Genomic DNA, 26960 nt, shown 5'->3' on the forward strand with positions numbered 1-26960 from the left:
TAATCTTTAATTGAAGGTTAAATGTAAAAATAAATGTAGGTAATTTTATTATTAGGTGGTCCAAAATGATATGAAAAAGTTGAAGTTAAAAACATTTATATCAACAATGGTACTTTTGTTCCACAATCCAAAGTAAATTACCAAAGCAACAATTGGATGAGTTGGAGTAAGTTTAAGGGTTAAAAATAAAAATCTCCGATTACAGGTCCCTTTGAAACAAATCAGTTAACAATAGCAATTTATAAAATTATTAAAAAATGTCTTAAGCACAATTTCCTTTTACTTCTTCTGCACTAATAAAAGTTTTCTACACCTAAAAAGGCGACGATGACGACCAATTATGTTATTAAATCCTTAAAAGTATTAGGACATGTGTTAATCACCTTTTTCTGTTAGTTCTGCTCTCATAAAAGCCTTCTTCATACAATAAGGTGACTCTGATGGTCAATGATGTAATTGAATCTTTAAAATTATTCATAAATGTCTCGAGGACCTTTTTTTTGTTAGTTCTATTGTACTGATAAACATTTCCTACGCCCATGAAAGTGACGCTGACCGTTAATGATATTAATAAATTTTAGTGAACAAGAACACAAGAAGAAAATGTTGTACCTAACATTAGCAATTCCGAAATTTCATAAATGGTGTTTGTTAATGCAACACACTTCTTCCACAATATTGTAACAGCTCCGGTGCGACTTCCAACTTTCTTGAAAGGACGACACAGTTCTTGATTAAAAATACAGGAAATTTATTTACACTATGTACAGGAAAGATCGTCAACAACTGCTAAATTAATCATCAGCAATTAAGCAAATAAGCGTAAACTCAACGGTTACACACGTATTTACTCCCAAATACGAAAAACAACACAGCTAAATGCCTCACAATAAACAGAGCTAATACACTTTCAGTACAAATTCTCAATTGAAACTGACTCTTTATCATGCATAACGGCTTTTTATACACATCGAAAGAAATCTCAACTATTCCAGAAAATGCTACACCGTTCTACACTTTCTTATTTCATTCACAAATTTTATCACTGGAAAAAAAGAATAGGGGGATCGCATACTTCAGCCGAATGTATAGGGGCTGTATATTCATTACGGGAAACTATTTACAGGTTACGTTACTACAATAATTACTATTTACAGAATTTGTAACATTGCCCCCTGGGATTCCATAACCAGACCTTGTCGCCTTCGTTGAATTCATGTCCATTAGACCTTGTGTCGTATTGGGTCTTCATCCTCTCCACCGCGATGTTGATTCGCTCTCGTGCGAAGTTATGAACGTCTTCCAACCGGGCCTGGAGATCCTTACTCCTCAGGTGATGAAGGCGCATCCGGAGGACGACCGAAGACGAGAAAACAAGGTAGCCGAAGCTCTCGTCCGAAGAGCATCTGAGATGGGGCATATCCGGTAGTCTCGTGGACAGCACTGCGGTTGGCCAGCAGGAACAAAGGTAGCTTCTTGTCCCAATCCTGTTGATTTCTGGAGACCATAAGCGAGAGATTATTCAGGATTGTGCGGTAAAATCTCTCCACCATGCCGTCCGATTGTAGGTGTAGTAGTGTTGTCCTAGTTTTCTCAATTCCGAGAATTTGACATAGGCCCTTAAACACAGCAGAGATGAAATTCCTCCCTTGATAGGAATGAATCTACAAAGGTGTTCCATATCTCGAGATCCAATGTTGGACTAGAGTCTCTGCTACGGTGGTAGCTTCTTGATCTGGAATGGGATACGCTTCGGGCCATTTGGTGAAATAGTCGATGGAAACAAGAATGTATTTGTTCCCATCAGCAGTTCTTGGTAGAGGACCCAGGATGTCGATCCCAATTCGTTCGAAAGGAGCTCCAAAGTTGTGCAGATGTAGCTTCCCTCTGCTTCTTTCCTACGGTCCTTTACGAGCAGCACAGGCGTCACAAGAATGGCACCACTTCTCCACGTCATCCTTCGCCTTGCTCCAGAAGAAGCGTTCCCGAACTTTATTGAGGGTTTTCAAGACACCAAAATGTCCTCCAGTCGCACTACTATGTATTTCTTTCAGAACATCTGAAATCCTTGATCGGGGAAGTAGTAACTGCCACCTAGATGCTTTGCTGTCGTCAGATTCCCATTTTCGGTATAGCACGCGATTCCGTAAATGGAGCGAGTTCCATAAAGCCCAGTATCTTTTTGTTGCAGGACTGATGATGGAAACGTTTTGCCTGCTAGGTCGCCGACTGTCATTCTCCATGAACTCCAAAATTGGTTTTATGTCGGGGTCTTTAAGTTGAACTTTTCGAACTTGGTCGTCACTCCATGGATCAGGTTCTGATGATGTTGGAGTCACTGTCACCTGATAGGCAGTAGGGCTAGTCGTTCCATACTGTTTCTCGATTCGGGAACAATAATTGCAGTTCTCAGGACAGGGTCTCCTTGATAAAGCGTCTACATTACCGTGAGACAACCCTTTTCGGTGCTTGATCTCCATGTCATATTCCTGGAGCCGCTGTATCCACCTGGCTATCTGGCCTTCTGGATTCTTGAAGTTCAAAAGCCAAGTTAACGAAGCATGATCTGTCCAAGCAGAAACTTTCGGCCGTAGAGGTAATGATGGAAGTGTTCTACAGCTTTCACTATGGCCAGTAACTCTTTTCTGGTGACGCAGTAATTTCGCTCCGACTTTGATAAGCATTTGCTCCAGTAAGTGATGACATGTTCATTGCCGTCAATTTCTTAGGATAAAACAGCTCCGATACCCTCGTGGCTCGCATCAGTGTCTAGGATGAAGGATTTTCCAGGCTGAGGATATCAGAGAATAGGCGTCGATGTTAAAGCCTCCTTCAGTCGCAGAAATGCATCTTCGCATTCTTTGGACCATTCAAACTTTTGCTTGCTCTCCGTCAGCTTATGCAAAGGTCGTGCAATGTTGGAAAAACCCTTCACAAACTTCCTGTAGTACGTGCAGAGCCCCAGGAAACTTCGCAGCTGAAGGATGTTTTCGGGACGACTCCAACTCTTGAACGCAGATACCTTTTCTGGATCGGTTTGTACACCCTCAGAAGACATGATGTGACCAAGATAGTTCACTTCCCGGCAGAACAAATTACATTTGGACGGGCTTAACTTCAGATTGGCTTCCTTAAGCTTTTGACGCACTTTCCTAAGATTAGCCAGGTGTTCATCGAAGCTGCGTCCCACGATGATGATATCGTCTAAGTAGACTGACAGGATTCGCAGGAAAGTCCTCTTAACACTGTCTCCCTAAGACGCTCGAACGTAGCTGGTGTATTGCAGAGGCCGAAGGGCATCACTTTAAACTGTCATAAGCCTTGTCCAGTTGTAAACGCAGTCTTCTCTCGGTCATCAGGGTGTATTTCAACCTGCCAGTAGCCGCTCTTTAAGTCAAGGGTCGAAAACCACTTATGTCCGGAAAGAGTGTCCAAGGTGTTGTCTATCCGTGGAAGAGGGTAACTGTCTTTCTTGGTGATTTCATTCAGCCGTCGGTAATCGACACAAAATCTGATGGAGCAATCTTTCTTTCGGACTAAGACGATGGGAGAGGCCCAAAGACTGGATGAGCGTTCGATTACATCATTCTCCTTCATCTCTTTCAGGAGGGTCTCAACCTCTTCCATCTTGGCGAACGGTAGTCGTCTTTGATGCTGTTTAATAGGGGGGTTTTCTCCAGTGTATATCCTATGCTGCGTTAAATTCGTACGGCCAACATCCTCCGATGTAGATGAAAACAGATGCTTGAAGTCATCCACCAATTGTTCCGCAGCAGTGGGCGCCAATTGTAACGGATCCGGCGAGACTTCCAACTTTCTTGAAAGGACGACACAGTTCTTGATAAAAACACAGGAGCTTTATTTACACTATGTACAGGAGAAATCATTAACAACTGCTAAATTAATCATCAGCAATTAAGCAAATATCACACAGCACCGTAAACTCAACAGTTACACACGTATTTACTCCCAAATACGAAAAACAACACAGCGAAATGCCTCGCAATAAACAGAGCTAATACACTCTCAGTACAAATTCTCATTTGAAACTGACTCTTTATCATGCATAACGGCTTTTTATACTCATCGAAAGAAATCTCTCAACTATTCCAGAAAATGATACACCGTTCTACACTTTCTTATTTCATTTACAAATTTTATCAATGGAAAATAAAAGAATAGAGGGATCGCATACTTCAGCCGAATGTATAGGGGCTGTATATTCATTACGGGAAACTATTTACAGGTTACGTTACTACAATAATTACTACTTACAGACTTTGTAACAATATTTTTATTACTTGTCGAAGGATTGAGGATTTTTCTGAAATAATCGATTTCTAATCCTCATGACTCCTTATATATGGACCAACTTATCTGATTTTTCTCCTAATTCTATAAAACATTTGGGAAAAGAAAAGGCTTGTGGATGCACTGTCCTCGTATGTTAATCGTTGTAACTTTCTAAGTTATTTCTTCCAGTTTTAGTCTAAAGTCATCTTCAAAATTTATTCGATTTCAAGCAAAAAAATTGCATTTCACTAAGAATGAAATTCAGATTGTCTGTGCATGCAGTATGGCGTGTTTCAAAATATAGTAGTGATGGTGTAAATAATGCTGGGTATGTGCGAGTGCGTATCGCACAGGATCATTTCTAAATGATCATTTGGTTGAACAGTGGGATGTGTGCTAAAAATTACTCAAACCGGTTCAGAGGGATTGCGTTGTTAAGTCGTAGCAGGGGAGGTGAAAAAGTAAAGCACTTCTAACAGCCGATGTGAGGTCTGAGACACCGCGCAATTTTCAATACTTTTATAAAACGCGTGATTGAGATACATTCCTGTTATTTCCCTTCTTAAATGTTCTAAAGATTTTTTGAGAAAAATCATAATCAGCATTAAATAATTTACTATTCGTAATAAAAAGTTATATTTTATTTAATAATGATTTTATTCAAGGATTTAAATATATGGTTCTTCAAAAAGTGTAACTTTTCTGTCACACGCTTTTTACCGAAAAACCGGAAGGAAAAATTCAAGTAACAATGCGTTTAAATTTCATCAAAAATATATGTATTTAAATCTGCCATCAAAACTTTAATAATTTTTTCAATTTTACTATATTTTATTATCTTTTTGGCTCACAGCATGTGGATTCTCACCTCCATCGCCGTCACACACCTGATGAGACTGTGTTGCTTAACCCTTTGTTGCTTAATTACTTAATAATAAAAAGTATAAATTGATTTATTTCTTATGTCTTCCACGAATGTCGCAAATACTACGTTTTTAGTATATATATATTTTAATTTTGTGTTTTAGTTCGTTTTTATTAAGATAAGCAATTACGTCACACAACAAACTCTCATATCCGTTACAAAAACACTAATGCCATCCCTCATTAACAGATGGCAGTAACGGCATCACATTTTATTTCCCATGATACAAATGAACCCATTTGTTTATTTTAAATTCCGTAATGAAATATTTTTTTAATTAATAAGTAAAATAATTGGGATTTAAGCGGACAATGTTTATGGTTACTTCTAGTAGGTAACACTTTCATGTAAGAATGAAAAAAAAAAAAAAGAAAACAAAAGGTTTTAATGTTGAAAAGTATTTTCGTTCAAAAGTTACAAATTCTGGAGCACCTATACACAAAACATTGTAATACCAGAAAATTGATTATATCACATTACGGGATAATTTTGACAGCACCTTAAAACTATTTAGTCAGTCAAGTCGTAATTCCGGGAATAATTCGGCTATCATTGTCTCTAGGATATTCGTTTCTTAACTTTTACTAACATTTCAAAAAACTGACAACCTTGACTAGAACATTTTGAATCTCTTCCGAATATCGCAGATAAAAAAATGAATTCATCTCTGTAGTCTCCTATCGTTAAGAGCTAAGTGTAAAGCTGCCGAAAATTGTAACAGTGAAGGGAAGGGGAGGTCTCGCAGACCGCTCCTAAATAATGCACTGAAATTTAAACCAGATGCACTTTCCAAAAGGTACTGATGAGCAAAGGTGATATTCAAAGTCACAAAACCAAAAGCTACTGGAAAAACCATTCAATCGGACTAAATATAAAACAGTAATGGTTAGATGAATTTATTAGCTGCCTGTGAAACTTCACGTCAATTTGTTACGGGTTAGTCTTATAACGAATATCTTTTGTTTCAAATGAAAATAATTTCTTGAAATGCAAAGAGCTTTTTTTTTATTGCTATTTTTGTGGCAACCCCAAATAGGAGAAATTGCACTTGCTCTCTTTAACTAGCTTGTTTAACGGGAAAACTAACCGCAATGGGAGGCTCACAAATCAAAATGAAACGCAATACAATTTCAGAAAAATTGCCTAACAAAATACTTTTAAGGATGCTAAAGACAGAATAAAAGTTCTACGCTTTACACACTAACCAAAACAATATCCAGATGGCTATGAGTTTTTTTTTTTGCTACTACCGATACTTCAAGTGATTTAGAGCTAAAAAGCTTTTTATGAGTCCTACATATAATTTTTCGAATGGGGTTGTTTCCTTCAGTCAAAAGTAGTACTTTTAACCACTGAAATTGATAGAATAAGCAAAAAAAAAAAGTGAAAAAAAAATGATAACATGGACCCAAAAAATTCTTTTATTTTCCCAACAGTTATTTTTTAATTAATTTTTTAAACTGTCCGATTTTTCAAACAAGGCGTGGTGTTGATGACGTCACAAAGGATGCTCGCGCATCTTTGTACCGCGTTTCCACGTTATGATAATCAAGAAGCGAATTAAAATTGCACACTATGCTTTCTATCAACCATATCGTTGCCAATAAACGTGAGTAAATAAGCGAATTAATTATTTTGCTCTGTGAATGACACAGAATGTCATTTCGTCATGTGACGTCATCCGCCATCGGCAAGAAAGGTAAATAATGAAAACGCACCGATTTAAGTAATTTTTTAAAAATATTAAACTTAAACAAATTATTTAAAAAATAGTAAGATCCTATGTTTTTAAGCATGTTCTTTCAGAAAAAAATACTTTTAAAATTTTGGAAATGACCCCATTGATCTGCCCAAATTTATATCCTATATCATTCAATAATCAAATGCAAGAAGGTACCCTCAATAGTGCTGTGGAAAAGCAAGACTCTGATGAACAACTCGAAATACATATGAAAGCAGTCAGAGGCAGAGGACTTCGTAGCTAGCCGTTCACTAGCCGTTTCCCGACTAACAAAAAGTTTAGAAATATCAAAAACGAAATAAATCCCTTTTTAAGGCAGCAGGTATTTGTTTAAAATATGATGTTCAATGAAAATTTCCTACATAAAATATTTCTTAGTTAATATTGGTTTTTTGGACATTTGAGTCCGGAAATAACAAAAACAATTTTTGTTTCAATAAAAAAAAGAAAAGTGTGCAAAATAAGGCCAACCTAAGGTCCAGAGCCTTACACGTGTAGATGCAGAAAAAAAAAAACGACAACTTTCAGTTGAAGAAAATATATTTATAGTATTTGAGACTCTTTTACAGCTTTGGCATAGTTATTTTTTCTTGACGAGAATGATGATATGAAGTTTTATTTCATTCTCTGAAACTAAACTAACACAATTTATTTCCAGTTTTTTCTAAAAGATGTCAAGCTGTTATATACATTTTTTACATTGCAGTTACGGACTGCATTCCACAAAAAATATGAATTAAAAATCGAAAGTGCGAAATAAATGTAAATTAAAAATCAAATTGCATAAAATATATAAATTAAAAATCAAAATAGCAAAAAATTGAATTAAAATCATAATCGCATAAAATGAACTAAAAATAAAATATGCATTTGTTTTAAAATGCAAATGATTACATTTTATCATCAATTTGATATACCTAAATCTGAAATTTAAAAAGGATTTTCGTTAAAACATCATGTAAAATATAACTGCAGAATTTTTTAAAATTAATTTTGCTTCTAAATATTACGCATTGGCGAGTATCCTTCTAAGTAATACATGGAACTAAAATTATTTTCTTTGGTAGTGCTGCGAATATCTTTTTCAAACTACCAGCTCTTACATAAGGATGTTTTTATGCAATAGGCATAAAACATCCTTAGCATGTTGGTAATTTTTGCAGTTAAAATACGTTTATAGTGAACATTTCAGAAAAAACAAAAACAAAACCAAGTATTCATCAATAAAAGCTGTGTAATGATTATAGTTATGCATTACTAAAACAGTCGACTTCCGATACAACGCGATTCAAATTACGCCAAATGGCTATAACGCTAATTTTTCATGAGTAATGATTTTTAGAGCTGACGTGAATTCTTTGTCCACAACACGATTTTTTTTTGAAAGAAGTAGGTTATTCTCGATATGCTTGAACAACTACAAAACATCGTCAGTAGCACGACAATAAATATGAGTTCATCTTCCATACGTAGAATTAAAAGTCAAAACAAAAAGATATCCGTATAAAAGTGCAGAACTTAGTTTCAGTATTGAAGCTTGCAGAATCTAAGCTAAGTATAGATATTACGAAAATAGAAGCTGCTCTTTTACTGCAGATTAAAGCGATCAGGAAGAGGGGTTATTGCCATAAATGGAAAAGTTATTTAAAGAAAAGGCCTGGCCACCGGATTTTAAAATGTATTAGATAAGTATAACAACCTGATCCTCGTGCATAAATTATCACCATTTCCATTTTTAACTCATAAATATTATTACTGTACAGTACTATTACTTAATGTACAGTACTATTATAATGCAACATTTTATTATTGCTACATACTGTGCGTACCGTGTTGCTTTATTTTATGTCTTTCCTCCCATCGATAATTCATTTTGTGAATCTTAAAGTATTTTATGTTGAATAAAACAGGTTTTATTTTTTTTAAATACAGTAAAAGTTCAATTCACTATGTAAGAAACTGTAATGTATAGCTGAGGAATGCTTTAAAGCAGTTTGAGGGGTGTTTAACAGTTCAGAAGAATTTCATATGTTTCTAAAAAATTTGTATACATACATTTTTCCACAATGCGAAATTTCGACTTACGCGAGGACTCTTGGAACGCATCCCTCGCGTAAGACGGAATTCGACTGTATAGCAGTAATAGAAATTGGTTAGATTCAACCCCTTTAGTTTTAGTATACTTTTGAATAGTTTAAAAAACTTTCGGATGCATTGCATAAAAACATAAATTTGGACAATAAAAATTTCCTGACCCATTAAAAACCAGTTTCGAATGCTCTAAGCCCAAAGTCTGGACCAGAGATATGCATAATAAAACAAAAAAATATAAACGTGTTTAAAAGTTTTAGTTTTATTTTTTAATTCAAATTTTTAAAGACATGTTGATAAAAAAACTATTTTTAGTTAAAATTTTCATCACTAAATAAAAACAATATATATATATATATATATATATATATATATATATATAAATATATATTGCATTGTAGTACTAGCAATACACGAACTAGAATAAAATTAAATCGTTTTCTGTTTTTCTTTAAATGAATTTATGCGTGAAAAGGATATTCATTTACCGAAATTTATATGCATAATTTTGTCAAAGAAGTTGAAATTCCATCACTGTTCCATATCTTCTTAGACATTAAATAAAGTTTGGCAACTTCAAATATCTCATGAATATTTAATTGCGATTTGAATTTGTTAAGCAGTATAAAATTTTTATTTCATCCTATTTTTAGAATTTCAGTAATTCTTATTCATGGTACTTCAAATGCTTTATTGGAAAAGAATTCATAAATATTTAACAGACGCATTTAGCTCTTTTTTTTTTTTTTGCAGTTCGAAGTTCGCCATAAAAATATTTATATGCGTTAAAAGTATTTATTAAAGGAAGTCCAGCTATCCCTTCTGCATACAAAAAATGCATTTAAAGTGCGTTATTAGTGTTTCGTAAAATTGGTGTTTATCAGGAAATGGTTTTATGAGAGCTAAAGTTGGGTATTATTTTATGCAAGAGAAGTTTTTCTGAATACCATGATAATACATACAAAAAGGCTTTAATAAAGGACTAATGTTTCTATGAACTAAAAATTATTTTGTGTCACGATATTTTGCGCATATATGAAGGAGAAAATTGCGTCTTTGTCTTATCTGAAGCTAAGCACGTATATAATATTAAGCAATTGAATTAGTTTTCTGCTAATTATAATAAATTAGTTACAATTATTCTGGACTTTGTGAAACATGAGACATTTTGTTGATGTTCAATAATACGCATTCGTTTAATTGTTAATTTAAAATATATTCTACTAAGAAAGCATTCTAAATACATATTTAATTGCGACTCATATTAAACTCGTTTGATTCATTTTACTAATGAGTTGTTGCATGTTAAATTTCAAATTGAGGCAAAAGTTTTAATTTGAAATAGATACACAACATTTAGTTTCAAATAAATGTAATAAGCCAACGGCGGTCACAGTTTACCTTTAATGCTATTTTATTTTTTTCCGGTTATACGGCTTAGTATACGGCTGAATTTTTTATGTTGAATTTTATAATTATCTGCGACACAAATTAAGTGCTTTTTTGTACGATAAAATTTAAATGTTTTGATGATACAATTTCAAAATTATAGCTCGTGAGCCACCTATGGAGCACAATGTTACAAAAATAAAATGATGAAATTACTTCAAAATTTTTCGTAGCTTTTTTAAAAAAATAAAATTTTTCTGACAAAAAAAAATGATGGAAAACCAATTATTCTAATCATATTATTTGCCAGTAAGTTAAAAATTTCAGTTTTTAATCTCTCAGTCTCTTTTGTTTACGTATATTTAAATTATATATCTTTTTTCTCTGGAAATACATAAAGCGGAATTATCTGTGTGTGGGGGGAGGGGTGCGGCAATAGCCATTTTTACTATTTTCTTAACTGTTTAAGGTGTTAAAGATAAAACTTGTACTAAAGTAACACCGAAAAAAAAAACATTTCAGTCAAACGTATTTACGAAAATGTGAAACCTTTTTTTATTTACCAAATATTTTCAACTTTTCACGCATAAATGCTAGTAAATCCTTTTGAACTTTAAAGGAGATAAAGATATTTATTTGATGCAAAAAATGTCTTTTTGGTAAATGTTAGAAGGAATATGAGAAAATAAAAGCAGAAAAATAATTTCCTTTACATTGATATATTAAAAAAACTGCAGTGAAAAATCTTTAGTTTGTTTTAAACTTAAAATAAGTGCTTCTTATGAAGTTATAACAATACAGTAAAACTATATAATCAACTATTAAGATATAAGGCTGGGCAGAGCAAATAAAGTGCTTTGAATGATTTGAGTTGTTCTAGAGACGTTGAAAACATTTAAATAAATCTTTGGAATTCCTTAGCAAAGGTCGCTTCAATTTTATTTCTTATGAAGTGTATAAATTACGAATTGTTCAAATTGGCTGAATGCTACATTCTTGTTACTTATTTTCTAAATCTGTACACAATTTATTTTCAAGCGTTTTATGCATTTTTTAAAAATAGGTCTTTTTATATTTATAATTCAATGCTGTGTTTGTCGTTGGGTTTGAAGAACGATCAAAACTAATAATAATGAAAACCAATGTTGAACGAGTGACAATGAGTTAGCTTTTCTCCACTCTCGCTTATCTTCTCTGTAGATTAATGTCAACAATTTATTTAAGCAAAAACATTTTTTTTATGTATTATCTTAAGTTGAGAAAAATTGTGTAACTTTTTAAATGCTTTTGTCTGCCTCTTATTTTTCCTGATTCTTTTAAGGTTCCAAATACTCCTTATAAGGTCTCAAAGTGAAGTGTTTCATACATTTTTTTCAAAATTTTCCCCGAGGGGGAATCCTCCGGATCCAGTAAAATGTAGGATATACTATACTAGACTTAAAAAGAGTCTCTGCATCACTCCCCTTCCCTCTCCAAGATCAACCCAACAAAAGACAGCTGGAGCATTAATTGATGAAAGAAGGGGGAATCACCTCTAAAGCAATGAGAACACCTGTTGAGCCAATGTGCGATAAAGGAGTTCCACGTGCGAAATGAGTATAGCTTGTTTTCTTTTGTTGTACTATACTGTTTACACTTAGACATGTTGCTGGACTACGAATCTGCTTTAAAGCTGTCAAGTTGCCAAGTAAACTTATTGTACCTTTATTCAAAAGCTGACCTAAATTAAGATGCGCTCTCCTTCATTCAGCTCTATTCGAGTGCTTCCAGCAATATTGAATTCAAGACCATGCCATTCCTATAAGTAGATGTTTGCTGCGTGCGAAAGCAACGAATTTCGCTATATTACTAAACACAAAAAAATTTCCACACAAGTACTGGATGGCTGAAGAAGTTCAAGACCAGACCGAACTTCGTTTTCGGAATTCTTCACGAAGAAACTGTGCATATTAATTGAAATATCGGATGGTTTTTTATATTAAAACGTCGAAACCCAAACTAGCGGTATGTCGAACTTCCGACAAATCGAAGTTTTTTGTCGGTCTCTTTATATTCGAGTTATTGATAATTGACAATGTATATATATATATATATATATATATATATATATAAAATCAATCAGTCTGCGTTTGCAACATAGAGCCCTTCGTCATGATGATGAGGGGGGGGGGGGGGCAAATTTGGTCTTGGCCCCCATGGGCTGTTACGCCACTGAATATAGTTTATATCAGCTTTGTTTTCCATGTTTTATTACTTTTGAGTCTTTTATTCTTGTTTAGCTTATTGTTTTGTAAGTATTACTGCATTGTTAGGAAAAGTGTATTAAGAAAAAATCATCAAATAACTGCTTTTCTTTAAGAAGAACAACATTCACTGTTTTCTTTACATTGCTAAAGATCCTATGATTTTCATTTTATACTTTAGACAAATGTTTCGATCATTTTTATTTGCACATTATCTAACAAAGTTCTTACATTATGTTTCAACAAAAAAAAAAAAAAAAAAAAACTTTTATTGCGCATTTATTTTGAAATTAAAAATCTATTTGCTGCATAAGATAAATTGTTTTCTTTTTGTAAGCTGAAAAAAAAAAAAAAAAAAAAAAAAAACCTGAACAATAAAAAGAACAGTGAAAAATTCCTTCGAACTAAGTGAAAATTAATTCCTTAAAATTAAATTCTAACATTTTATCGTCTGTAAAAACTCCAAGAGCAGAAACAATGAAGATTTATAATCCGAAATAATATGCAAAAAAAAAAGGTTAAAGTATTATTTTTTTTAACTCTTCAAATCACCCAAGTGATTTGATTAATTTACATTTAAAAACTTATTTAAGTATATTTTCGTGAGGTGTTTCAAACTAAGTACTCTTTTCTGGGAAAATAGACTAATTTTTTTCACTTTCGTTTAGAGTAAAAAAATAGCAACCATACTAATCGTTTTAGCTCTCTGAAAATGTTAACCACAAACACCATTTCCCCAATACACAGCAACGATATGGTTGATATCAAGCGTAGAGCGAGTTTTTTAATTCGCTTCCTGATTTTCATAACGTCGAAACGCGGTAGACAGATGCGCCAAAGTACATCAATTGTGATGTCATAAAGACCATGCCTTATTTTCAAAATCGAGCATCTGAAAAAAAAATTAAAAATTAAGCGTTGAGAAAATAAAAGTTTTTTTTTTTTTTCTTGCCCTATGTTTTTTTTTTTTTTTTTGCTTATTCTATCAATTTCAGTGACTAAAAGTAGTAATGTCGACTGTAGGAAACACTCCATTCATGCAAATATAAATTCTAGAGTTCTATACTAATAGTATGCATTTTTATTTCCTCTGGTACCGACAAATCGTTATGCCAAGTTTTTTGCCTTATTTCAGAAAATATCAAAATTTCCAACTATTCGTTTCTTACAGCTGAGAAAACTCTTGGGCATAGATACTTCATTTTATAACTCAAAGCTACCAAGTTAATTTACTAAAAGTACATTTCCGCGACATTTCTTGTTCAATGCGCGTTCAGTTGAGAATATTTGGCCCCGAAATGGAATCAAATCTCAAAACTTTTACATTTGGCGACAAAAGATGAATTGAGGCAATGGAAAGGAAAGGGATGCAAGCAGACTGTTTAAAGTTAAGAGTAAATCGCGTTTAAAATTCAGATCCTAGGTGGGCTTTCGTTAAAAAAAATTTTCTAAATCATACTGTAAAGCAACATCTACCAGAGCTAGTAGTAGTATTTCTTGCAACAAAGCAGAGGAGAGGTTCTCCCATCATTTGCACTGGTTATCTCAAAATTTTTAATTTTCTTCCTAATACTTTTTTTACTTCTCACTGCTTTAAATTTCAAAATTGCTACGAATGTGAAACTTTTATTACTGACTCACCATAGCTTTTAGCCTAATATATTTTTAATTAAGTGTTCTAAATAAAGCGCTTTTGCCGGTTTTCGACTTAAAACGGGACTACCGTCTCACACACACACAATTTATGTTTTTGAATAACAAACTATTTCTGAAGATTCATGTCTAAGAAACTCCAAAGTTTGGGGCTGTCCGTAAATGATGTCAATCTTTTTTTCACCAAAGTTCACCCCCCCCCCCCCTGTCTTCCGTTACAAAGCTTCACCTTATTCCCATTTTCTTTATTACATGCCAAGCTAGTTTTTATTAACATATTTTTATAAAAAAACGAGCTGATGTGTGCATCACACGAATTTCTTTTACTCCAATTTAATGTCATTTCCCCATTACTGACAATTTTAATGTGATACAATAGTTGACTCTCTAAATATCACCAACAGTGGTAAAATTAAAGCAAGATTTTAAAAAAAAATCGCCAAATTTGTCGCCAAGTTAGCGACAAAACTTGGCGACCAAAAAACTAGGGATATATCGCCAAAGGTCCGCCAAATTATAACACCACTTGGGTTTACATCGAAATTAACAATGATTTCCCCCCAAAAAGGGGCAAAAGACCTCTTTAGCAAATTTAACCGAATGCAACCAAAAGGAGAGGTGCACGACTAGACCCCCCTAGGAATCTACATACCAAATTTCGAATTTCTAGGACATACCGTTCTTGAGTTATGCGACATACATACGCACATACATACATGCATACAGACGTCAAGAGAAAACTTGTTGTAATTAATTCGAGAATCTTAAAAATGGATACTTCGCGTGTCTATACATTCTTAGGCGCTTATCCACGTGTGGTCGAGTCGAAAAAAAAAAAAAAAAAAAAAACTCAACATTCATTCGAGGGTGAGTAAAACGGAAATTCAGATCGATTTTTGAGTGAAAATTTTTTTGCGAAGACAATACAGTCGAGCCCGCTTAATTGAATAAGCAATTTGCCAGGAAAAAGTATTCTAATAAACGCGATATTCCATTATCCGGGATAAAAATAACACACATCAACGGTGTAGTACATTGGAATTTTATTACATTAAGCGGGATATTCTGTTATCCGATATTCCATTAAACGGGCTCGACTGTACTTCCTTTTTTTGTAAAAGGAAGTAAAAAGCTTATTGTCATACATAATGTTGCCTCCTCTCCCATGTCACAAACTAATTTTACGGACTTTCTCCCCCCCCCTAAAATTGTGACACTTGCGGACATTCTCTGAAGTTCTTGCAAATATTATGTATTTTAAAAATGTTTTAAACAAAGGTTCAAAGAGCTAAAAGAGGTTAATATTGCAAAAACTTTGTAGTTTTTCACTGGTTTGGGTGAACAGGTTCTTCGAGTGGGCAAAATTTACTTTACACTATACTATCTAGCTCAAGGAAAATTTCTAAAGGTTAAAACGACATCCAGGTTTGCAATTTTTTGCATTTCTCATATACGCGTTTTTGCGTATTCGGTCCTTACACATTTACTCTTCAGCATAGTTCTTATTTTTTGACCAGAAGTTTATTACAACCCCCACTGAATTGGAATATGTGTTTAAATTCTTACTTTGCTTATTTTTAAATTTACATTGATTTAATACAATCAATTTCTAATTAAAAATATATTCAACGACATTCAGACAGTTGTAGACCTATTTTCGACCCAAAATACACGCTTTTTAATTAAATTGAGTCATATTTAAGGAAACTGGTTAATTGGTTCAAATTTTAGGTTTTTTTATATATAATATTGGTAAAACAGTTTTTACAAAAATCCCCCCCCCCCAAGCTCAAAAAAAAAAAAAAAAGCAAGTAGCAATAGAAAACATTTTATTCGTTACTTAGTACATTAAAAATCCAAAGTTATCAAACACTAATAAAAAAATAAATTTAGTGAGTATGGATATGGTGATGCCGTGACGTAGAGTAGACCGGGGCAAGTTTACGTGGATTTTTTTTAATGAATTTTCTAATTTTCATGTTTTACCTTCGGAAGTTTTAGACATTGCGGTTTTATGAAGCAGTTAATGGAGTCAAAATTGTTATATTCAGTTGTTGCTCATCTTGTGTTTTTAACCGTTAAAAAAAATATTTCTGAGTCGAAATGGTTGTGTAAACTTGCCCCTTGAACCCCCCCCCCCCTCCCCCGAGGCACGTTTACGCATATTTTTTTTGACACCTAACGTGGTTCTGTTAGTGTTTTGAACATATTGTCTTACCATCGTTAAAATAAAACAAATATATTACAGACTGAATAGTGTATAAAATGAAAGCTGAATGGTCTTTTACACAGCACTACATGATTGTAACCTATAAGATACGAATTTGAAACTCAATTTTTAAAAAATGGTGATTTTCAAAACTAAATAGCCTGAAAATACTAAAAAGGTTTGAGACAGTTCGGAGCGAAAATAGCGTCAGGACACGTTTGGAGGTAAGACACAGTAAAAACGATCGAAAGGTACTCTGACGTCAACGCGTAAACTTGCCCCGTAGCCAAGTTTGGATTTATTTTTAACGTGAAATTTTTTTGAATAACATTTCAGTTTATACAAGTATGCTTCTCAAAAAAGGATAACATTCTGCTAATATTTATATATTTGTTCTTTCTTAACTAATTATTATTTATTCGCAATAAGTATCAAAACGTTCAACACAAAACTTACTAAACTTGGTAGAAAATAGATTATTCTTTCTACATGCTGGACCGAAGCTCGACTAATGCTCAAAAACTTGAGTTATAATTCGGTTTGAAAAAAGGGCACTGCGTAAACGTATCCCATGCGTAAACGTGCCCCGGTCCACCCTACTCTTTACCCTCCAATAACGTCGAATTATTATCTGAAAAGTTTATCTGAAGAACTGATTCGGTTTATCGTTTGTTATGAATGTAAGGATACTGTGAAGTACTAATTATCTTCAAATAGAGTCGAATTTTTTAAAACATCTCAGATTAACAGGATTCGACTCCGTTTTTCCTTTGTTATGGATATGATGATACCGTGACGTACTATTTATCCTCAAAAATGAGGGTTAATTATTTTACGTTTCTCAGATTATAGGATTTGATTCGGTTTTTCTTTTTTCATGGATATGGTGATACCGAAGTACTTTTTATCCTCAAACGCGCATAAACAATTTTACGTTCTCAGTTCTTTTTCCTTTAATTAAACGTCAAATTTGTAAAACACTTTGTTAGACGGTAAGAAACTACATTGATCTATTTTACAACACGTTACATCAATAACCAATAAACATTGAAATTTTTCACATAATTAAACTTTCTTTCCACCACTAAGTGCATTGAATTTATTTACGCCATTTTCAACCAAGAACGATAAAACAACGAAAAATGTGAAGCACTCTCAACATTTATTGGGCTAAACGTGAAGTTTCTCTAAGTAATTAGTCCCTTCATTACGCTCAAGTAAGCCCACCTGTTCAAGTGGACTGCTTCAAACAAGTGTCTTTCAAGTAGGCATCGAACAATTCCGAGATAAAGCATGTTTTATAAGCATATGGTATTGTTTCCCCTTCACAAACTGTTTGCTTAACCAAAAGCAAAATCATTATTAGAGCTGTATTATCTTTGGAAGCTTCTCAGAGGACATTTTTGAACGACTAAGTGGAAAATAATTGGAAGTATTGTTTAGATGTTCGATTTAAAAAAAAACTTTTCAGAGTGGTTGAACTTTACTTTTATCCAACATATAATTCAGATCTAAGAGCTGCAGTAAAATATATTTTATCTCACGTGAACGCAGAAAGGAAGTCTTGTAAAATTTATACGCTATATATACGATCAGACGGAATGGGATAACAGTTTACAAATAAAACTAGATAAAAAATCTAAGCACTGAAAATAATATAAATAAATTCATATGCACATACCAACATAACAATTTACTGATGTTTGAATAAATTTAAATAAATTTATAAAAATACACGGCGTCTGTAAGGACTTGCGCTAAAAGAAAAAGAATCTTCAGATTAAAATATTTTTTCTCCTATCCTATTAAAAAAAAAAAAAAACCGCTTTTTACAACGATAACACACGTCCACGTTTTCACGTGTTGTGGATTTAAAAAGCTTTAGATAATTTTCAACTTCGCTCCAGGCACTAGTGCATCCAGAATTTACTCTCTAGGGAGAGGGGGTTGGGTGAGGATTTGGTCATTAACCCCCTTGCAGTTGGTAAGTCCCAGAATTACATGTTAAATGGACGAGATATCTCGTCAAGAACTGCAAGGTGCTAGCTTACTAACTGTTGCCTGGGTCAGTAATAATATTGAGAAACAATTTATATGTTTCTTTATGTATTTCTAGTTATGCCCCGCGGTTCCATCCACGTTTATAAGACAACACTGTATTAAAAGTCTAATTTAAGTACATCACGCTATGATATATATATATATATATATATATATGCACTGGTGGAAAATTGCTAAGGACGGATTCCAATGGGGTATGTAGCGGGTAAAAAAGTAAGTGTAAATCGATGCTAAGTGAAATACACTAATGCCAGACCTCTAGAACATTGCAATGACGATAATTTATTGTGCTCAGAAATTCAGAAGGCGTTGAAAAGTGTTCAAAGGACGAAACGGTCATTTTAGGCTGAATACGTAAAAGCGAATAAATGTAATTACCGCCCTCAGGCGTTTCAGCATAAGATGTCACTATGGGATATGGCTACCATGGAGAGAGATGCAAGCTTCCACGCGTAATAAGAAGCTTTACACATTATTATCCAGCAGCTGTTGGGGTAATTTATCCCATTCTTCAGTCAGTCACGGATAAGGGTGTCCTTGCTTACTGGAGTGCGTTGTAGATCAGCAAGACTGCTCCCCAAAGCATCTCAACCATGTTCATTATGATTCAGATCTAACAAACGTGCTGGCCATCTGATGGGTTGAATATTTTGAGTGGGCTAGACACTCCTGGGCGGCGATTGTTAATGACATGTTACGTTGCCGTCCATGAAAACGAATTCATCGCCCACAGCACCACAGAACACGTGAACATGAGACAGTAGAACAACATTAATGTATCACTAGCCGTCATAGTCTTGTTCGGAAGCATACAAGCGACGTACGGCCATTAATTATAATCCTGCCCATACCATAACACAACTTGTAGGATACTAATCATTTTTTTTTTATGTTTGCCGGCTTGTATGCTGTACCATTCTCATGCCTGGTTAGTTGTCGTCCACAATTAGAGGACAGAATGAACCTGCCTTCATCTGAGAATAGTACACAAAGCCCAGTCGACTTCTCTCCAAATACGATGCTGAAGACATCATTACAAACGAGCAAAACACTGATCTGTAGACAATGGGATGTACAATACAAGCTGACGGGCGTGTAGTCTTATTGCATTCAAACGTCTGGCTACAGTATTTTGGGATATTTGCTTGCTAGTAATGGTAGGAAACTGATTTGCTACCTCAGTAGCTGTGTTGCGGTGGTCCCTTTTCGTTGCTATCACTAAGTTTCAATCTTCTGCTGACGTCGTATTGCGTACACGACCTCCATTATGACATTTGCTACACATTTATTTGTTTGAAATAATTCCCAAACTCTAGAAACAACCCTGTAGCTGACGTCGAAATCCCTGGCACCATCTAAATTTTTCTGCCCCCTGGATATTGACAACCAAACGACCACCCATAAAACCATCTATAGGATGTCGGGAAAACATACCAAAATATGTAAGTACGGCAATTGATTCTTTCCAGTTAAACTTTGCTTTTGAACAGCAATAGTCATCACGTACCCAATCCTTTATGTCACTTATGAGCGCTATCACGTGACCAGCAACGTTATGAGTTTCAATTATGCATACTCACGTCTTACTGTGTCCCGAACTTATGCTTACTTTCATATATCCTTGCCTTTCATTTTGTGGTTGCTAACGCTGCTATTAACTTCCGCCCTTGGCAATTGTCTACGAGTGTATATATATATATATATATAATTTTAGTAAAAAATCACACACCCTTATCCACATTGATTTTTGCCGTCAAATAAGTAAATAGAAAAAAATCTATAAAAAATAATTGAACTCTTGATTTATAAATGAATTAATTTTAAAATGAGACAGGTAATAAATGCTGAAAATCTTCCCTCCCGCAGTCGAGTTTGTACCCGAGGCCCTAGGGTTTTACCGACTGAGTTATTCGGGCAACAAAAGTTCAAGCTAAAGATGCAACAAAAAAAGCATCATGATTATTATTGATTTAATTTCAATTTATTGCTGATCCATTGCCATTAGTCATAGCGTAATGTTATACAGCCTATAGCCTTCCTCAACAAATGTACTATTCAACCTAAAAATAATTTTTCAATTCGAATCAGTAGTTTCTGAGATGAGCTCGTTCAGACAAACAAACAATTCAGCTTTATATTTATAGATTCATAAGGTCATATACATTCCTGTCGACATAGATTGATCAATATGTTTTAAAACCAACGGTTTTGCGGAGGTGACCCTCAAAACATTCCCTTCATGGCTCCAAAGAGGGTTTTTTCTGCCATTTCTGTTTTCGATGTTAGCACCACCTATATGCATGCCTTTAGCTAATATTGCACCGATTGGAAAAAATAACTTGACGACATAAGAATTAAAATGCAAAAGAATTATGTATTACAGTAGATTCCGATTATTGGAATAACGGTTAAAAGAATATCCCGCTTAATATAATACATTTTCAATGTGCCAAACCAATGTAATGGGATCTTTTGATCCAGACTAATGGAATATCCAGCTTATTGGAATATTTTTTCTTGGTAAAATGGCTATTCCATTAAGCGGATTCGATTGTATTTAAATCTAAAATAACATTTTTTTTCCTTTTGTAAATACATTTTCTTTACCCGTACAAGACATTACAAACATCCGGTAATTAACATTTTTGTTCATTCTGTACATGATGAGTTTGTTTAAACTTCATCATCTACATATTATGGTGCTTATACTGCATAAACATTTTAAAGTATTAAGCAACAGTATTTTTAAAATAATATATTCAAGTCTTCACGTTTTTGTTGCCGAAAGGCCTATAGCTATCTATATGATACAAATAACATCTCATCAGCAGTACTTTTAATTATTTGCAACAACTATAACATTTCACGTTTGCACAAAAACCAGCGAAAATAAGTAGGCTTAAAAATAATTAATTATTTCAGGATATACTACAAGACACAAACACATAGACACAGAATAGGAGCAAAATTATTTTTTACGTACGTTTATTTATCTATATTTAAAATATATTTTTTTCTATTTTGCAGTTTTTTCAAAGTAGTTTATTTGAAAACTGACGCGTCGTAAAAATCGCAGATTCTATTATTAAAAAAAAGCAAGTTTACATCAAAATTACGTAACTAAGAAGAATTTCCATCTTTTATTTCAACGCAAAGAAATATATTACAGCTGAAAAGGAAAAGCTCAACTTGATACTTTCGAACAAAAGTACATAACTTGTTTCGGAAAAATTACGACGCTGTAACGGGATAAGACATAAAATGAAGAAATTCTGACGAACAGGACAGGTTACCCGTCAAAATTAAATTTTCAGTGCGAAAAAGAGACAATCCCGAAAAAAAAAAAAAAAATCAAGATTGAACTCTTTTTGAATTGCTTAGCTCATTTGAACTAGGAAATACGAAAGCATAATAAAACGTTCTACTTAAAACTATATTGCTAAAAGAGTATTTGAATGCTTATTTAGCCGAAAACTAGCGATTTTCCACTTGATTTTTAAACAAATTTTATTGAAAAAAAAAGGTTAGAAACTAAATACTACTGTCGTCTTTTATGTTTTTACATTTTTGGGGTTCGGTTAATATTTTTTAAACTAGATGTTTTTTTTTGCATGGTGCTTTGTTCACGCTTATTTAATTAACGTGATTAAATAAGCAATTCAGTATTTTTTTACCCGACTGCGTGTGCAAGGAAGGTAATGTGTTTATAAGTCTATATATATGTACTAGCTGCGTTGCCCGGCTTTGCCCGGTCTATTTTGAAAACAAAAATTGTGTCAAGCGACGTATATTCAACAATCAGGCATAAAAAGAAGAAAAAAAAAATCATCATGCGAAATTTCCCCTCCAAACAATGACGACAGATATTAAAAATACTTTTAAGAAATTAAAATAAAATGAGAAAGATGGATTTAAAAAGCGAAACCATGGAAACACAAAATAAAATAAGTTTCAGAATTGAAAATGAGAAAGATGGATAATGGATTCAAAAAACGTTACCGTGGAAACGCAAAACTAGTATGTTGTGGCCATCACGAAACTTTCTTCTATATCTTTCTTGTGAATTCTGATCAATCCCTATGCTTGAAAAGAATGCAATATTCCCAGCAAAAAAAAAAAAAAAAAAAAAAACTTGACGACCGTCCGAATTCCTGAATTCCCGCAAAAGCAAAGCAAAGAACGACTTGAAAGTTATTTTAAAAGCCTTGCTTGAATTAATTAGATGTTTTATTTGTTAACAAACATAAAATGGCAACAGTTATTAATTTTAAATCATTGCGATAACATTTCCGATTATCTCCCGAAAATTAAAATCACGTGAAATAAGCAGACGAGAATATTGTAATTTATCTTTCTTATTGTTGCATTTATAAAGCTATTTTTATTAACACAAAAAAAAAAAAATCAGACCCCCATGGAGCGATTGGCGCCAAAATTGAAACAACGCCTATTTACAAATAGATTCACATTTATTCCAAATTTCATCCAGAACGTAGCATTACTTCTTGAGAAATGGCACTCACAATGAAAAAAAAAAGAACATTCGATTGCGCCACCCCCTTTTCAGTTTTTGACACCAAAATAAAATCAGCTCTTATACCCACTAAGGTCTACTTGCCGATAAATTTTTTTTTCATTCCGTTCATTATTTCTTGAGATACAGCAGTCACAATTGACGACAAAAAACGTTCTATAGCTCAACCCCCGTTTGAGTTATTGCCACCAAAATTGAATCAGCACCTGTTCCTGTTAATGGCAACATATGGTCCAAATTTTGTTTGATTCCGCCAGTTACTTCCTGAGGAATAGCAAGCACGCGTAACTCAAAAAACGTCCCATTGCTCCACCCCCCTTGGAGGAATTCGCGCCAAAAACCAATGGGCACAAGTTCACATAGGGGCACATATGTGTACCAAATTTCGTTCGATTTCGTGCGGTAGTTTTTGCTGTAGAGCGGCCACAAAAAACTGGTCACACACAGACGTGACACACACACATACACACATACATACACACACAGACAGACAGACATTTTCCAAAAATAGTCGAAATGGACTCAGCACACCTCAAAACGTTCGAATCCGTCAAAATTCGAAATTCGAAAATTTGCACGAATCCAATACTTTCTTCTATATATTAGATATAGAAGAAAGTAATAAAAATGGTTAAAAACTTGAATAGAGAACAAATTTTTGAACTTCATTTAATTCGGTTGTAACTTTTTTTCTAATGGAGATAGAGGGTTAAACTTCCGACCTAGGGTCGAGTTGGATCTGGAGTAAAAAAGGTAGCTCTTTTCAATGGCGTCAAAAAAAAAAAAAAAAAAAAAAAAAAACTGTAGGACAATTCCTTCACTTTTTATTGAGAAATTTAATGAAGAAAGAAGTGCCTAAATTTCAGCTAAGCCTAAAGAAATTCGAGTTAAAAACGTAAATAACTCCCGCCGCAATTTAGTTAGAGCATTGGAACCAATTGCGTAGAACGCGGAAAATTCTTCCCTTTCCAACGATATATAATATTACTAACGGCGAGTAATTTTTCACCCCCATATTCGGGAATTTATGTGAAAATTGGGCCTAAATTGGAATAAAAAAAGAACTATTCATCGAATTGTTTTCGAACTGGTCTGCAAACCTTCTCAGGACTTAAAGGAACAAATTGTGAAAATTTCAGCGAAATCGGCCGGGTAGTTCTCGAGTTTTGCGAGTTCAAACAAACAGACGCTTTTTGGACACTTCATTTTATACTATGTAGAGAATACTATGTAGAGATGTTTGTTCCTACGTGGCGTTGTAGAGGCTAAACGCCCTGGCCAATTTTCATGATTCTTGCGTCAATCGATTTCTCTTACCCTTGGGAGTGTCACTAAACACATGACAGAAGTCAAAATTCCCCATATCGCTATATTGTCAGTTCGGGATCGTGTTGCACGTTATCTGCGTGCGACAAATGTAAGTAGCGTTTTCGCTGCATGAATTTTTTGTTTACTAAGTCTACTCATTCGATTTTTATTTCTAAAATGTTGCATTTGTTTCTGTCGTAATTCAGAGGACTGAGTTTCGAGACGTGTACTTTCTTGAAGGACCTTTTTAGTTTTGCGAGAAAGATTTTTGCTAAATGTCATTTTTGCTAAAGGTCAAAGATATGTAACTTTAAGCCGAGTCAGGTCCCTAGAGGGACTAGTAATCAGTATTTGAGACCACCACAAGTTAATTAATAATCCTCACGAAATAAACTCTCTTAATGAAATGACAAGATTGTGAAATTCACCGTCTTATAATCATAACTAAGTCAATGAAAACTAACTAAAAAGTGTAAAATAAAAAATAATTATCATAAATTCAAAAGCAGAATAGAAGTATCAACAGTCGGGGCCCATTTGAATTTTACGAGGTTCTTTTGTTGGTCAAAAAAGATTTTCTGACTCATTTTTAGTTTTGCTTCAAACTTTCAATGTCTGAACTCCGCATGTGATTTTGAAGATTTTTGCAATAGGAAGTATGCGTCTAGGACCAATAGTTACGAAAGTAAAGGTCTTGAAGGTTAAAACGGAACAAATTTATGTATTATATATATATATATATATATATATAATAAATAATTTTAAAAAATGCAGTTTGATTTCAATATATTAGGTTATACATGTAGTAGCATTGCCTTATTCCAGACACATTTATGACGATACAAATCTTACAGCTAATGCATGTATACACTCGTATATGTTTCTCTTACGAATCGGTTTGAAATATTAACTCCCTAAATAAAACGATTTCCTTGGCATTCATCATAGAAACCGTACAAAAGAATTAGGTCGCATAAAATTTGAAGGAAAACTCCACTATAAATTTTTATATTAAGAAAATTTCATCTTAGAGCTAAAACTAGTTTTTGTAAGTCATACATTACGCTGTCAAAACTTGTTTCGTGTATCATATTTTCTTCTCTGCTACTTACTTATTTATAATAGAAAATATTTCTTCTTATCCCGAAGGATAACTTGAAAGGTTTCCTTATGTAAGGGCGGCGGGGGAGGCGAAAGTCTGAAATCATCTGTGTATGATGCTAAAATTCTTGGAGTTCGGAAATTGCGTTCGTATAATATTTTTAGAAAGTCAACATCTCAGAAGAAAGAATTTGACGGAATCAAACAAATACGTAAAGACGCGTTTTGCTTTTGATAAAAGAAAACTAGTATATTGTGGCCATCAAAAACTTTCTTCTATATATATAATATGAGTTCTTGGATGTAACGTACTGTTGAAAATTTTGTAAATATTAATAATTCTTATGTTTGTATATGCTCAACTTATTGCAATCTGGCTAAATTTGGCGTTTATTCCATTAATTTATTGATCATTTCTTAAGTTACGCATGCTTTTACAGAAACGGGAACAGGTAAGTATAATGCCAAAAGTACCTTTTGCACTGCACAAAACTACTTACAATGAGGTCGTTTCTAAAATTGTAAAAGTATTTTTTTCTGAAAGAGCATGTTCAAAAACAAAGAATCTGACCATTTTTTAAATAATTTGTTTGTTGATTATTTTTGAAAATTTACTTAAATCGGTGCGCTTTCATTGTTTACGCTTCTGTCGATGACATCACAAATGATGAAATGCCATTCAGTGTTGCCATTCACAGAGGAAAATATTTAATTCGCATCTTTACTCACGTGTATTGGTAACGATACGTTTGATAGCAAGCGTAGAGCGCGATTTTAATTTGCTTCTTGATTATTATTACGTGGAAACGCGGAAGAAAGATGCGTCAAAGAGCATCATTTGTGACGTCATCAAGACCACACCTTGTTTGAAAAATCGGACAGTTTAAAAAAATTATTGAAAAATAACTGTTGGGAAAAGGAAAATATTTTCTGGGTCAAAGTTTTTTTTTGCTTATTCTATCAATTTCAGTGACTAAAAGTACTGCTTTTGACTGAAGGAAGCAGCTTCATTGAGGATTGATCTATTTCAGCTTCATATAATCTCGGGTCTATCCCTCATTAGCATCCAACAGTAGTCAATTGGCATGTTCCTGTTCCTTATTCCTGTATATATGCAATCCTTATCTTTGATGCAATGAGGGAATTTCTTAGTTTCCACCTTATAGTGGGATATATATATATATATATATATATATATATATATATATATATATATATATATATATATATATATATATATATATATATATATATATATATATATATATATATATATATATATATATATATATATATATTCCCGAAGTGGACCGGTAAGAAAGCTTGGTTCCCATTAGAATTCCGAAAGTCAAGCAACTCTGATCGGTCAGTACGTGGGAGGGTCATGTCTTTTGACTGGTTTATGAAGGGGT

The sequence above is a fragment of the Uloborus diversus genome, chromosome 2 (assembly GCF_026930045.1).
Source record: "Uloborus diversus isolate 005 chromosome 2, Udiv.v.3.1, whole genome shotgun sequence".
Lineage (NCBI taxonomy): Eukaryota > Metazoa > Arthropoda > Arachnida > Araneae > Uloboridae > Uloborus > Uloborus diversus.